Genomic DNA, 15,816 nt, shown 5'->3' on the forward strand with positions numbered 1-15,816 from the left:
CGTTGCGTACGACTTCTCCCTTAGCACTGCAGTCTGCAACAACATTGTTTGACACTCATCTGGTTCAATATTTGAGGCACTTGGTGGTTGGTGATGGTGCTGGCTTTGGGAAACTACAACAGAGAATTACTACACTTCCCATTTTAGATGGTGGATTGGGAGTACACACTATGGCAGACACATCTAGATACTGTTATCTTGCTTCATATGCTCAGACTCAGTATTTACAAAACACTATGTTGCAGGGTACATCCATTTCCGAACCTGGGAAGAGTTTCCATCACGCATTGTAGGCATACATTCAGGTTTTTGGTCTTTATCCTTCTAATTTCAATATTAATACTGCTGCCCCCCATTTCATGAAGTCATTGGTGGCTCGTTATTTTGCTGTAATCAAGGATTTCCCCATCAACTTTTCGTTATCTGCAAGAGATGCTGTACTCTGACAATGTAATAAAACTGATCACGCTATGGATTTTCTCAAGGCTATACCCATTCAGGGATTGAACCAATATGTTGGGCCTCGTAAATTTCGTGCAGTTTCGAGCTACAGATTAGGTATTCCCATTTTTGCAGCTGACAGTTTGTGTCCTTTTTGTAAAAGGGATATGGACATATATGGTGATCATGCTGTTCATTGTACTAGCGAAGTCGGTGGTAAGTTTCGACATGATATGGTACGCGATACATTTGCAGACATATGTTATAAAGCGGATGTTCCAGCTCGTAAAGATGACTCGGTTAAAGCTTTGAGGCCCGCATATTTTGCTGGTTTATAACTGGGACAATGGCAGGGACGTTTCTATGATGTCACAGGTGCTTCTCCATTTTCTAGTGCCCGAACTACTTCCTTTACCCCAGGCCAAGCAACTTCTGATGCAGTCACTCGCAGGCGCAATAAGTACTTGGACAAGTGCTTAGCACATGGATATGAGTTCGTGGTGTTGGATTTCACAACTTTTGGTGAGTTAGGTGATGATACTTGTGTGTTTTTTGAGAAGGTAGGAACTATCTTGCTAGTCAAGATGCCAATTGTAAAGTAGGAGGGTCTCTTTTTCATAGAATATGTATTATTATTCAAAAGGGAGTTGGTGCCCAGATTGTTGCTAGGCTACCAACACCCTCGATGTAAAAACTGACTTTGTTTGCTTTTCTAATATTAGCCTTCTGTGGCGCCCTTTTTTTGAAAAAAAAATAAAATAAAAGAAATTTTAAATACTAAGTAAAAAAATTAATAAAATTTTTAATAAAATTTTAAAAAAATTAATAATTTTTTTTTAAATTAAATAAGTATATTAATTAATTAATTAATCAAGATTATCTAAGTAATTTAACTAGCTTTAGACACCCCTAATCAACCTGCACTAGTTAGGGTAAGTATTAAGTATTCCTCAAAAAAAATTGGTATGCCTCAAAACAGGTTTCTTTCTAAAAATTTAAAAAAAGAAGATAGTCGAAAGCTTGATTTATTTTTTTAGAATCGTACGATTCGACTCGTGACTCTCCTACAATCCACTTCAACAAATCATAAACCGATCCGACTCGTAAGGTTGAATCATTTTTTCAAGGAAACATTTTAAAATGAATCATCCGAGTCATGGAACAATTCGTGTCAGATTCATCAAGTGAGTTGTACTTTTCCTAAAAAAAATTTAAGACAAGAAAACTGTAACCGACAAAAACTTTGTTCTCACGGCGCGAGTTCAAAATTGAATTCGCATCTTAATATTTATTGGATGATGATGATATGACATCGCCAAACCGTGGACTTAACCACTGTTATATATCCGGTTGTAAAACAATGTCTGTATCTTTACCGTATATGTCATATATCTACTACAAAACTTAGCATCCAATTTTATTTTTGTTGCCAATGTTCAGGATGTCAAATCTCTTATTTTTATACCTAGATAAATAAAGCTTCCACGTTGAACGATAAAAAAATCCTCGCTTCTTATTGGTCGAAATAAATCTTTTGTGGCTTTCGTGGAACGAGAGTTATTGTGAGGACATTGACAACGTAAGATTGGTTTAAAAATTACAAACTCAAAATAAAAACTTAACTTACCATGTTTAAAATTTTATGGATGTCCAAATTTAATACGGATTTCGAGTACACTATCATATTAGGACTTTATTTTCCAAATTAATACATAAAAAATATTAATTATATAATAATATGATTTCAGGTGAATTTCTTCTACTGTGGCTAAAAGCTGAATCAAGCTCTCTTTTAGAGCTTCTGGCCCCACAGTAGAACATTTTGACCTAGGAACACTTTGAGAAAATTTAGACCGATTGTGTGGGTTTTACCTCATAAAGTAGTTCCTTTTCTTAAACCTAATTCGCAGTCTCAATTTTTTTACTGCCCCTTCTCGTCCGAGTCCCCTCCCCTCACCGTTTTAGTTTTCTCTCCCAGTTTCTACTTCGTTCTCCGTGATTGATCGTGTTCTGATTTAATCTCAGTTTCATTCCATCAAAGAATATCTTTTGCTTTCTTAATTTTGTTTTACAGGTAAAAGATTATGGAACGGAGGAAGAGACCCTAAAATCATAGAAACCGAGATTGTGAAGCATGTATTTATTACATGGGGAGCACAAAGACTGTCTATTTATCACGAATCAGGTAAATTCTGTTTAGATTTAATTCCTTTTAGTTGATGTTAATTAGGGTACATTGGTTTTTAAGGATAGGGTAGTCCTTCTGTTCAATTGATTGTTCAATTTTGTAAATTAGTTTGAGTGTTTAGCAGTATATCCATGACACTATGGAATACAATTTTCATGTGTGTTATAACTTCTATATCCGTATGTTTATTGCATAACGACTCTTCTCTGTTCTAACTCGAACTTCTCCATGTTTTAAAGTGTTTGTGTACTCAAGCGACAATTAAGGTACTGATGCTCTTCTCTGAGTTATAAGGCTTCATCATTGATTAATTATTTGGTTTTGATGTTCTTTTTGATCAGTGATCCATTGATAAACCTCACGTTTCCCCCTTCAGTGGACAAGCAACTAGACAGCATGCTATGAAGACGGGACAAAAGTATTTGCATAGAAGTCGTATGAACCAAAGCAATGTTATGAGAATCTCCCAGCTGAACCAGCATGTGACTAATCACTTCAGTAGCTATCGCCACTTCATTATAATTGACGTTATTCTTCTAATATAATTTATATACATTCAATTTACAACCATTGCTTTGTGAAATCAGAAGTTAACCATTTAAAAGAGAATGTATTCTTACTAGGAAATTATTTTGGGAGATCAATCTTTATGGGGTTTGAAACAGGAAACGGAAATACTTGATAAGCAGCCTTTTTGACTGATTGAAACAAGGTAGCATTTACTAAAAATGTTTGTTTGCATTTTCGTTTTTTTTCGTGTTTTTTTTTTTTTTTTTTTTTGCTTTGTAGTAAAAGGGTGAGTTCCATTTTGTAGCAAGTCCTGAGTCGTCTCAAGTTGTGAGAACAGTGAGTGGAGCTTCATCCTCCATTGGCTAGAAGGGAAGCAAAACAAAGCGGAGAAGAGCATCGTCTGTTAAGTGACAAACAATTAATTGAGAACACTTAATTGGGACATATCTTGGATTAGTTTTTGATATGGCTTAGTAAGAATGCCATTATTTTAAAACATAATGTTGATATGTCGGATGATCTCTCTTTTGCTACTGAGTTCAAAGATTGAATTTGGATTGAATTTGAATTGGGCTATGACCGCAGGAAATAGGTTAAAGCGTAGTAAATGATACTGCGAGTATTTGAAGACCCACAACTTATATAGAGTTTGTTATGACCCACTATAACATGTACGTTGAAGAGCAGGAGCAGGAAACTCCAATTATAAACACTACTCTGGCGGCCGGATCCAAGAAACTTATCATAATAACCATTAATAGACGAGCACCCATAAATAGATTGGAGAAGCTACTACACTTCATTTTGTAATATTTATCGAGTGTTTAATCAATTTTCATTCTGATCGTGTTACTATTTATGCATTGAGAAGTGACAAACATGATTTACGACAAGAAATCGCCATATGAATTTAATCCAAGGTTTCGGTGCCTACATCTAAATGATAATATTCATTGTTTTTAATATTATCATTTCTAGCATTTTACTATTTTTATTCCCTGTTTTTCTCTGCAAAATATTTAGGCCCATGCAACGCACGGGAATATTTAGGCCCATGCAACGCACGGGCGTAATGACTAGTATATATAAAAAAGAGAACTCGCACAAACGGAAAATATATACTAAAATCCCCAAAAATTTCCTATCATGCATCATTGACTGGACAAGACGAAGCTCTGCGCACACCAAATTAAAAACACCGTATGGTTATAAGGAAAAAAAAATGCTTGGTACGTAGCATAGGCACAAATCTAGTTCTTTCGAAAAACCTAGAATTTTATTCCGTAATAAGTTCTGATTTCGAACTAATATATTATTTTGTTTATAACCATAAATGAAAGCAAAGCTTGTAAAGTCGTATTTATGTTTCAACTGAGACGAAATCAACGCATAAAAGATTGACAAATGATAACAAAATTGCCAATCGATCAATAATTAGCAAAAAAGCAAAGTCGCTTAAAACTTCAATTCTTGGTGTCAATCGCAACAAGTAGTGATAGGTCTCAAGAAGAAATGAACTAAACAGCATATGAAGAACTTTTAGTCGTTGCTACATGAATCAAAAACACTCTACACAACCGTTTAGGGTTTGAAGTTCTGTTTCATTTTCTGTTTTGATCAGCTAGGATTTTATTTCTATTGATTTATGACTTTTGAGAAAGCCATGGTTAGCTAATTTCATGTTGGGGTGAAAGGATGAATTTGTAGGATAATTTTTTTGTGTTTCTTCCAATTGAACTTAAAGTCAATATTTTTGTCTCTCTATCAATGTTTTGATTTATAGCTAGATTTTTCATGTATAGTTCATTTTTGGATCAGTAGAAAAACTCATTGAACCTAAGAAATAATTGAATTACGAATATTCCTTGACTCTTCATGCCATGTATGATTAGTGCTTAGAAATTCTACTTTTAGGTGAGAACAAATAACTCATTTTTGATGATTCTTATCAATGGTTTGTAAATGCAATATCTTCCATGTATGAGTAGTTAGGTTTACCGCTCTACATGAGTATATTTGAGACTCTTTGTGATTGAATACGAGTAATTTGCCTACAATGGATTCCTACGAGTAATTTGCCTACAATGGATTCCCGGAACCTTAACATTCTCTCGTCTTTGGTTACGTCTTTACTATTTTGCATTCGTAGTTCTATAAATTTCCAAAATATTGAATTTGATTATTTGATTCTTGATATTAGTTAGTAGTAGTATTTTCACACTCCTCGCGGGAACGACCTGTACTTGCCATTGTCTACTAGTTAGACGTTGTGCACTTGTAGTATTTTATTGTAGGTGTTCGATCCTACCGGTTGACTAGAAATCAAGTATATAGTTTTGATCAACTAAACTTGACAAACAAGCTTAAGATAGCAACGCTTGCGAGTTCGACCGAGCAGTGCTCTAACAATCTCCCCCTTTATCAATTTTAGTGACAAAACTATCAATACATATGGATTACAAAATAAATAAACTGTGTAACTTCCGGTCCATCATGCTTGATTTCCTTGGCTTTTCAACTTCCTTGAATTCTTCGTTACTTCAAGTTTTCCATCGATTCTGAATGTGTTCAACTCAACATCATTGTTGTTGAATATTCGTAGCAATAACAACATGAAAGCGAAAGTTCTCAATCATTGTTATTCAGTGTCATAGTGTTATTATATAGAATCAAAGTCCAATTGCATCACAACTTTGAAATAATACTACGGTGATATGTATCACTCCCCCTTAGTCAATACTTCCATATTATAATGAAAACCACTCCTCCTTACATAACTATCCGTAAACCATATGTATGTAGTGTGAACTACTAAATAATTCTCCCCCTTTTTATCAATATAAAATGGCAAAGGTACGAAAACTACGGGATCATAATGAATTCTCAAAATATAATTCATGACTAAAAGGAAACATATCAACTTTGTTTCGATGATTTCACATAGTCGAAACTTAGTGTATTCATCAAGAAGTTTATTAAGATACAAGTTAACACCTTCAAATTCCACAATCGCTCTACCAGCAAAGATATGGCAATTAAGCACAAGTTCATTTAAGAACTCTCCCCCATTTGATGTCATTCCCAAGAGAACAAAATGAACGACATTACTTTTACAAGAAAAGAAGGATTTCCTTATACTTTTAAATAAGCACAACAGAAAAACAATACAACTACTAGAAACAAATGCGGAATTTAAATAACACTACACTGGAACTTCAAGCTTATAGTGCCCAAAAGATATAGATAGATCCAGGGGCAAAAAAAAAAGAAATCTAATGAACCAAAACAACACCAATAGACTGTTGTAAGTGTTGAAACGTTGTATTATCTAGAGGTTTAGTGAGAATATCAGCCAATTTTTGTTCTGATGGCACAATATCCATGTTAATAGTACCATTTTCATAGAGATCTCTAATAAAATGACACCTTATATCGATGTGCTTAGTTCTTGAGTGCTCAACAGGATTCTCAGTGATGCGAATCGCGCTTGAGTTATCATAAAAGATCTTCACTGTGCCAGTGTCAATTCCATAATCAGGAAGCATTTGTTTCATCCATAGAAATTGAGTACAACACAAACCTGCAGCAATATATTTTGCTTCGCATGTTGAAAGGGACTGTGAGTTTTGTTTCTTGCTATACCATGCCATAAGATTTAATCCCACATAGTAAAATACCCCTGATGTACTTTTCATATCTTCCACACATCCTGCCCATTCATTATTTGAATAAGCACTAAGATGAATGTTAGTATCAAAAGTATAAAATATACCATAACCGATATTATGTTGAATGTATCACATGATACGTTTTGCAGCAGCAAAATGAGATTCCTTCGGATTAGACTGAAATCTAGCACAACAACCAACATTAAAGGAAATATCAGGTCTAATAGTTGTAAGATATAAAAGACTTCCAATGACCGATCGATAAAGTTTCTGATCCACATTGATTCCTTTCTCATCTCTGTGTAATTTACCAGTAGTGGGCATTGAAGTAAGTTTTGTGTTAGACTTATCAAGACTGAACTTCTTTACAAGATCCCTAGCATATTTTTCTTGAGATAAGTATACACCAACATTGATCATCTCAAATTTCCTTCCAAGAGACACTTGAAAATCCTTTGCAAGTTTCTCAGAGGTCGATCTATAGATGATATCATCTACATGGACTTGAGCAATAACAACCTCCTTCCCGCTCCATTTGTTAAAAAGCTTCTTATAAGCTCAACCTCTCGAAAAACATTTCCCAAGAAGAGAAGTGGTTATTTTTTCGAACCATGCACGAGGTGCTTGTTTTAATCCGTACAATGCCTTTCTGAGCCTAAAGACATGATCAGTAAAATCTGAACTTTCAAATCCTTTAGGTTGAGCAACATATACCTCTTCCTTTAAACATCCATTTAAGAATGCGGATTTTACGTCCATTTGAAATAGCTTAATCTTGAGAAAACAAGCATGAGCTAATAATAATCTAATGGACTCAAGGCGTGCCACATGAGCAAAGGTCTCGTCAAAGTCGATACCTTCAATCTATGAATAACCTTGAGCGACAAGTCTAGCTTTGTTTCTGACAATTGTGCCAAATTCTCGAGTAAATGTTAGAGAAGATAAAACTCAATACAATAGAACAAGTAAGATAAAAATACGCAACTACAGAGAAAATAGTTGGATCTGGCTTCACGAATCCCAAATGAAGTCTTCAAGTCGTTAACCTAATAATGGTTTTGGAAAACCTAGGTTAAAGGATAATCGACTCTAGTTTGCAACTAGGACACATGAGCGTGTCGGGATTAGGTTTGTCAGATGCTAGAGTTCTCCCTTATATAGTCTTTCAAATCAAGGCTGCTTACAATCAAAGATAAGAAAGCTTAGTAATAAAGCAATTGGTATTCACCGTTAGATGAACTCCTGATTTAAGATTCAAGCTAAGTCTGCTTAGAAATTAAGCAATCAATATCCACCATTAGATGGTATTATATTGACACACACAAATGAAATATATCTATATTTAGATTTGGATGAACCGTACCCAAATGTGTATATCTTGTTGGCTCAATAATAATTGACCGAAGTTATCCACATGAACACTTATAGTTTATCCACATTCATCTAACACTTCTAGATCAAATATTATGATCAATCAATTATGATAGATAATCAAATGAATATAAATGTTTTTCAAGAGAGTTGTTCAAATGTTCACTATTACATAGAAATATATATGAACCATTTGAAACAAAATCGGGTTGGTTTGTAATTGTACAAAGTACTTATACAAGAACCAATTCATGAACATAATGCCAAGGTTTGCAAAACAAGTTCGCATACCTTATTTCGTTAAAGTTCCTGGGACTTTGGTTCGCAAACGAACCTAAGTTCATGAATATGTATTTCATACTTACCGATTTTAGAACCTAACCACTGTGTTCGCAAACAGAGTACCGAACCACAGTTCCGAACTTTGGCCTTGTCGTGTCGTTCGCAAATAGAGTACGCGAACAACAGTTCCGGACTCAGCCTTGTCTAGCCGTTCGCAAATAGAGTACGCGAACAACAACTCTGGACCTTTTCACGGGTAAACCCGTTCGCAAACATAGTTCGCAAACAAGAGTTCCGGACCTGAACTAGAACTTCATAGTGCACATACAAAGTATATATATTGTGTTATATCCAGGCATTGGTAGTCGTTCTAAACTCTCATTTAATCATTCAAACATCCTTAGAAGACGACAATGGTAATCTTACACATACCACTAGCTTCAAGTAATTTTCAAGTGATTAATCGATCAACACGAAACTTCCCAAGTTAACATCAAATGATTGTCTCACACAAATCTGGTAAGATGTTCAAGGTAATTTTCACATGATCATCTTGACTTACTATTTAGTTTCCAACAAAAAGTTGTTTACAACTAAACTTGTCAAGTAGATGATGAACTTTAGCTAAAGCTAAAACCTTCCAACACGTATTTCGAGAAATAGATAAACGAGATAAACTCGACTCGAAATTTCAATTTTGTATAATATAAAAGTCTATATAGCTATACGACCTAGTCTCTTTAGAAGGTAGAATAGAATGGACTTTTGAGTGATAGACAAGTTTTAGTCTCCATATACCTTTTGTTGATGAATTTCCTCCAAGTTCTTCAGTAGATCTTCTTTTTCAATTGGTGAACACCGTGAAGTCAAAAGTTCAACTACACACTTCTATCCTGATCCGAAAATAGCTATTAGTAGACTAGAAATCAAGTATATAGTTTTGATCAACTAAACTTGACAAACAAGCTTGAGATAGCAACGGTTACGAGTTCGGCTGAGCAGTGCTCTAACACATAGTATTAAGGAATTAGACTACGAAGTGTAACACTTATGTTTTGAACTTCATAGATATGACATTGACATAATCTTGTACATAGTATTATGATTATGTGAATGGGTTATGGTGAAGATTTCATCCTAGGAAACAATGTTTTACATTTATTTAAAGGAAGTATATTCATGAACTTGTTTTGTGAATCAAAAGGGAAATCAATAGGTTTGTCCGGATATTCATTGCATATCTTTGTGGTAGAACCGATCTTAACTCATGTTATGTACCTTGGTATAACCGATCATAATGCCTAGACTTATGATTTGGTATGACCGGTCTTGGTAATTGTTGTAACCGATTTTAAGTAACTACCATGAGATAGTATAATCGATCCTTGTAATTGGTGTGACCGATCCTAGTAATTGGTGTGACCGATCATAAGTGTTGTGTGACCGATCCTTGTTGGTGTAATCAATCCTAGTGAATGGTGTTACCGATCACAAGCAGATACCATATTTAGGTATAACCGACCCTAGTGATTGGTATAACCGATCTGAACTTATGTATGTGACTTGGAAGGACCGATCACAACTAACCATTGTGATTTGGTATGACCAATCACATAGTAGAATTGGAATACTAGCAAACCAATTTTAAACTTGTTTGGAAGTGTGATATAGCCGATTCCACGAAGCAAATCCATGTAAATATTAAATAAGGATTTGCAGTCAAAAGATGTCAGCATACTTTGAACACGAGCAGTAACTCTTATCATTTATTGTTCAAATATATTCCTTGGTACTCAAGGTGATCCTGTGCCGAAATAAATTATTAATTTAATTAAGTTTTTTTGATTTTATATGCTTTTATTACCAGCATTTAATGCATAGATCTAGAGGATAAAAATTAGTTACGTGCATTTACTAATTGGAGATTTTCTATTGAGAGATTTCAAAAAATATTAGACCAACACTTATTGGAATTATGAAACCGAATTTGGGCATTTATTGCATATCTTGAGAATATTTTCTGTTTTAGAAATTCCTTGGTGTCCAAACATCATTGGTCTATAAATACCTATGTTTGCATTTCTAGCAAACTATCCTAAGAGCCAGACAAACTTCATTTCTTGTTTTTTCTGTGGAGCCATCTATTCGGAGAGGAAAGTATCCTAATTAGGTGAAATCTCTTACGACCGCTCGTTTAAATACTTCTATGGGATCAAGAAGCTCTACGAGTACCTTTGGTGGGAAACTAGATAATTGCAATGTTATTAGTTTTTGATTTGATTTAATTGACTAACGCTTGTTGAAACTTTGATTGCATCTAGTTTGTTTATTCTTGAGAATCTTTTCTTCTGATATAAGATTCATTCAGATTAGATTAAAGAATCGACGAGATCTTTAGAACTGTTGTTATATCTAAATACATCTTGTGATAACCCATTGTTAACAGACTCCGTTCTGTGCTGATTGATCACAAGATATTCAAGTGGTGTTGTGCAGGTTTTTAAGATAAAAGAGGATTTGAAGATGAAGAAGAATTATTATTAGTTTTCGTATCTTGTAGATTTAGTGCATAAACGTTGATCGGCTGGGATCCAACAAGAATCGATTTATCTTTGATATATCTGATTTATTAATTGCGTGAGATCTGCATTTTCTGAATTTTTCTTTGAGATCTATATTAATTGAGTGCGAATCTATACTTGACTATTTCGGTAATTATAATTAGATTGATCTAACTAGACAAAAGAGTTTATTACATTAAATGGAAGAGCCTTTGTCAACGACTCATCTATATCTTGTAGCAAGATTGATTAAAGTGGTTACCAAATAGATTCTTTCTTTGTTGTTTGGAATACAATCCAAATGACTTGCTATTCACGTGTGTGACTCTAGAAGTCGAAGGCACAGGGATACTGAGGGAACTAAGTAGCTAGGGGTAGCCTGCTTGGTCTCAACTATACGAAGTTGGTATTAGATTTTCTATAACGGCTTAATTCTGAGAGTATTCAAAACTGGACTAGGTCTCGGGGTTTTTCTGCATTTGTTGTTTCCTAGGTAACAAAATTTTGTTGTGCCATTTACTTTACTTTTCCATATTATAATTGTTTATTATAATTAAAATAAATTGCACTTTACGTTAACTCCGTAATACTTGATAGTGATCCTATAGAATTTGGTTATTACCGAACCTATTATCAAGTAACACATTTTGTTGTTGTATTGTGTCGATATTATATCCATAGTCAATCACACAAGTTATCTTGTTGTTGTATTGTCTCGATCTCATATCCATAGACGATCACACGAACTGTGAACCGAATTGTCGTATTGTGTCTACTTTGTCCATAGACGATCACATTCGGTAGATGACTTATAGGTTGATAAATAAAAGATTGTGGTGTATTTGGGTATCCTCGTCTTTTCACAAGAGTTTCATGGATTCATATGGACAAACCACGACATGCTATGTTTTCCACCACTACCACACACTACCAACCAGCAGCACCACCACCACCACTACCAAAAAGAACCACCATCATCACCGATCGCCACCATCCACCATCGCGACCACAAACTACCACCATCACCGCCTCCATGCACCACCTCAACTTATGGATTTTTTTATAAAAGGGAAACACGATCCCTTAGGTTTTTCAAGTATATTACGATTTGGTAATCCACTTCAATTTTAGATATCTATTTTTTTTAGGAAACATAATAAATCCACTAGGTAAATCTAGTATTTGTTTTTATCCATATAAATCTCGATCCAATACACCGTTGTTCAATTAGATGCGGGTATATTATTCGAATTCCGATGAGGTTGGAATTGTTTGTGGGTGTCTGCTTAAATATCTATTGGAAACTTACGCATTAGAATGAACCCATAATTGGGAGATGTTAATTTTATTCGTATCCTGGGTATCCTGCTGCATATGTCGAAAAATATACGAGGGTTATACGGGTTATAGGGTTGAATTTGATTGTGTAGACGGGAAGCTGATGACGAGGAGTCCTTGCTTAATGATATGATTTTAACATATATGCAAAATAACCGCAATCGCACGACGTTTACAATGTAGAAGCGGCAAATATGGGTTGAACCCACAACGAGCAGTGGAGACACCGTAATCAGTATCTCTAATAAACTAACCAGAAATGATTTTTGGGATTATTAGAATGAGAAATGTAAAACAAGAAAGATTAACTAAACTAAAATAAAAATGATAAGAGGGCCAGGGTGATAGACACATTTTTGTGTCCGATTTGTCTCGATTCTATATATTGTTAAGGCTCATTTTTGTACTTATTATGGTGTTTTATTTATTTGTAGGTATTTTTGGCCAATAAACATTTTTGGAAAAAATTGGCTCGAAAAGTTGTCGGAAAGCACCCGTAGGACATTTGCTATTCAGACTCACACTTTGGATAAGGGGTAACCTAATTACTAAGGGGCATCCCATTTCCAGGCAGTTGCTAATCGCACCCCTACTCTGGATAAGGGGCAACCATCTTCAACATTTCAAAAACTAAGTTTTGGCGGGAAAATAGGGCAGTGAAGAACAGTGTTGGCAATCGTGATTTGGAGGAGTTTTAGGTCAATGAAACCTCTGATTTTCATATGATAGACTCCTTATGGGTCTAGGAATATGATATGGGTGTTTAAATCGATTAGACTGGGCTCAATCGACGGATTTTTTTCACAACAAAAAATATGGAAAGTCACGTGTGTGACCTGTTTTAGGGAATTTTAGAGAGATTAAAGCGCTGTAAACCTTCCCAAAGATTTGTATCTATCTAAGGAAGAGTTTAGAATAAAAAGGAAAGCTCAGAAACGCGTAGAAATTCTAAACCAAGAAATTATCGCAACTTGGCCGTGAAGAGAAGGAAAGAGATTTTGGAAAATTTGGGAGAGATTTAATCGGTATTTTTGATATAAATAGATGTCTTGGGTCATATAGAAGAGGTGTCGAGAGTTTGGGAACCTAAGGAGCCAGAGAAGAAGAAATCAGAGCTTTACCAAACTCTGTTTCTGCTGCTGCTGCTGCTGAAGAAGAAGAACGCGAAGAACATTGACGCACGGTAAACAGTCGCAGAATAGTGTCGATGTTTAACAGCTGAAGAACATTAAGCTGTTCAGGGAAGTCGTATTCTAGGGTCTTAAAATCAGCGACAAAGCAACAGTTTTTCTTTAACAGTTCCATTGTAACAACTGTTTTGCAACACCAATACACTGTTGCAAACAGTCTGTGTTATTACTTTTCACTCTTTTGATCATCTTTTGAGCAACAAACACATATTTTGAGATCATGATTAATATGAGGAGCTAAACCCCCTTGCTGAGGCGATAGAGGAAGCTATTTTTGCAACAAAAAGTGGTATATTCTATTTTATCTTTTTATTTGCAATAATTATATGATTATTTGCCTTGAAGTATTATTGAATATGATTTTTATTTGAGTGATTGTGATCTTTTTTGATGGATTATGCTTAGTTGTAAGACTTTTGATGCTTCATACTTGGTATTTACAATTATTACTTTTGAAAATCTACTTGTTGCAATATTTTAGAATCAAATTAAACAAGAAAATTGCATAAATATAAGTATTAGTTTAATCACTTTGAACTTGGAAAATAGTGGAATATTAGCCTTAGTGTTTCTTTTAGTATTGATATCATCTTTGATTGCGTTTGCTATAATTTTTAGTGAGTTTTCTATTTTAATATTAGAATTTAAGTCTAATTAATATCTTTCACAAGTCTGAGAATCGAACCACTTTTACCACTATCTACAAATCACATCAATTTTTGGCGCCGCTGCCGGGGATTTGTTTTTAGGGTTTTAGATTTATTTTATTTTTTATTTTTATTTTTTTTTATTTTTTTATTTTTGTCCTTTTTTATGTTTTTGGGTATTTATCTTGTGTCTACAAGTTCTGGATCATAAAGAAAATTGAGCCAAGGAGTTTGGTGATTTCATAAAGACTTGGAGCTAAAGATTAAAGCAAAAAGAACAGAAAAGAAGACAATTTTATTTTAGACAATTTTAGTTTAGAGTTTGTTTATTTTATTTAGAAAAAAAAATTGTATTAGGGTTTATTATTTTTGTAATTTTTCTTTATTTTTTTGGACTTTTGGACTTTTGGACTATAGCAGACATTAAGGGTATAAGTCCTACTGTGTGTATGCATCAAATTCATTTAGAGGAAGACTCCAAACCTTCTAGGGAGATGCAACGTCGACTGAACCCTAACATGAAAGAGGTAGTTCGAAAAGAGGTGCTTAAGTTGTTAGATGCGGGTATTATTTACCCAATTTCAGACAGTAAGTGGGTCAGCCCTGTTCAGGTTGTCCCCAAGAAATCAGGTATCACTGTAGTCCAGGATGATAATAATGAATTAATCGCAACCCAGGTGACCACGGGATGGCGTGTATGTATTGACTATAGGAAATTGAACAAGGTCACAAGGAAGGATCACTTTCCCCTTCCTTTTATCGACCAAATGCTAGAGAAATTAGCTGGACATAGTCACTATTGCTTCTTAGATGGCTACTCCGGTTATAATCAGATCGTTATTGCCCTAGAAGACCAGGAGAAAACCACTTTTACCTGTCCCTTTGGTACCTTTGCGTATAGACGCATGCCTTTCGGGCTATGTAATGCCCCTGCAACTTTTCAGCGTTGTATGATGAACATATTTTTTGATATGGTAGAACGGTTCTAAGAGGTCTTTATGGATGATTTTTCAGTGTTTGGTTCATCTTTTGATGAGTGCTTGCATCATTTGACATTAGTGTTGACTAGGTGTAAGGAAAAAAATTTAGTGCTTAATTGGGAAAAATGCCATTTCATGGTTAAATCAGGAATTGTATTAGGGAACATCGTATCTTCAAAGGGTATAGAGGTAGACAAAGCCAAAGTTGACCTTATTAAGACTTTACAGGTCCCAAAAACCGTAAAATATATTAGGTCATTCTTAGGGCATGCAGGTTTTTACCGTCGATTCATTAAGGATTTTAGCTTGATTTCTAGACCTCTTTGCAATTTTCTTGCAAAAGATGTTAAGTTTGTCTTTGATGATGCTTGTTTAGAGGCTTTTGAGAAGCTTAAAACTTTACTCACTACTGCCCCGATAGTCCGGGCACCTAACTGGAACCTACCCTTTGAGATTATGTGTAATTCTTCAGATTATGCTATAGGCGTCGTTTTAGGACAACGAGAAAACAAATTACTTCATGTGATTTATTATGCTAGAAAAACTCTGAATGATTCCCAAATGAACTACACAACTAAGGAGAAGGATATTTTAGCCATCGTGTTTGCCTTGGATAAGTTTAGGTCCTACCTATTAGGTT

Source organism: Papaver somniferum, chromosome 4 (assembly GCF_003573695.1).
Source record: "Papaver somniferum cultivar HN1 chromosome 4, ASM357369v1, whole genome shotgun sequence".
Taxonomy (NCBI): Eukaryota; Viridiplantae; Streptophyta; class Magnoliopsida; order Ranunculales; family Papaveraceae; genus Papaver; species Papaver somniferum.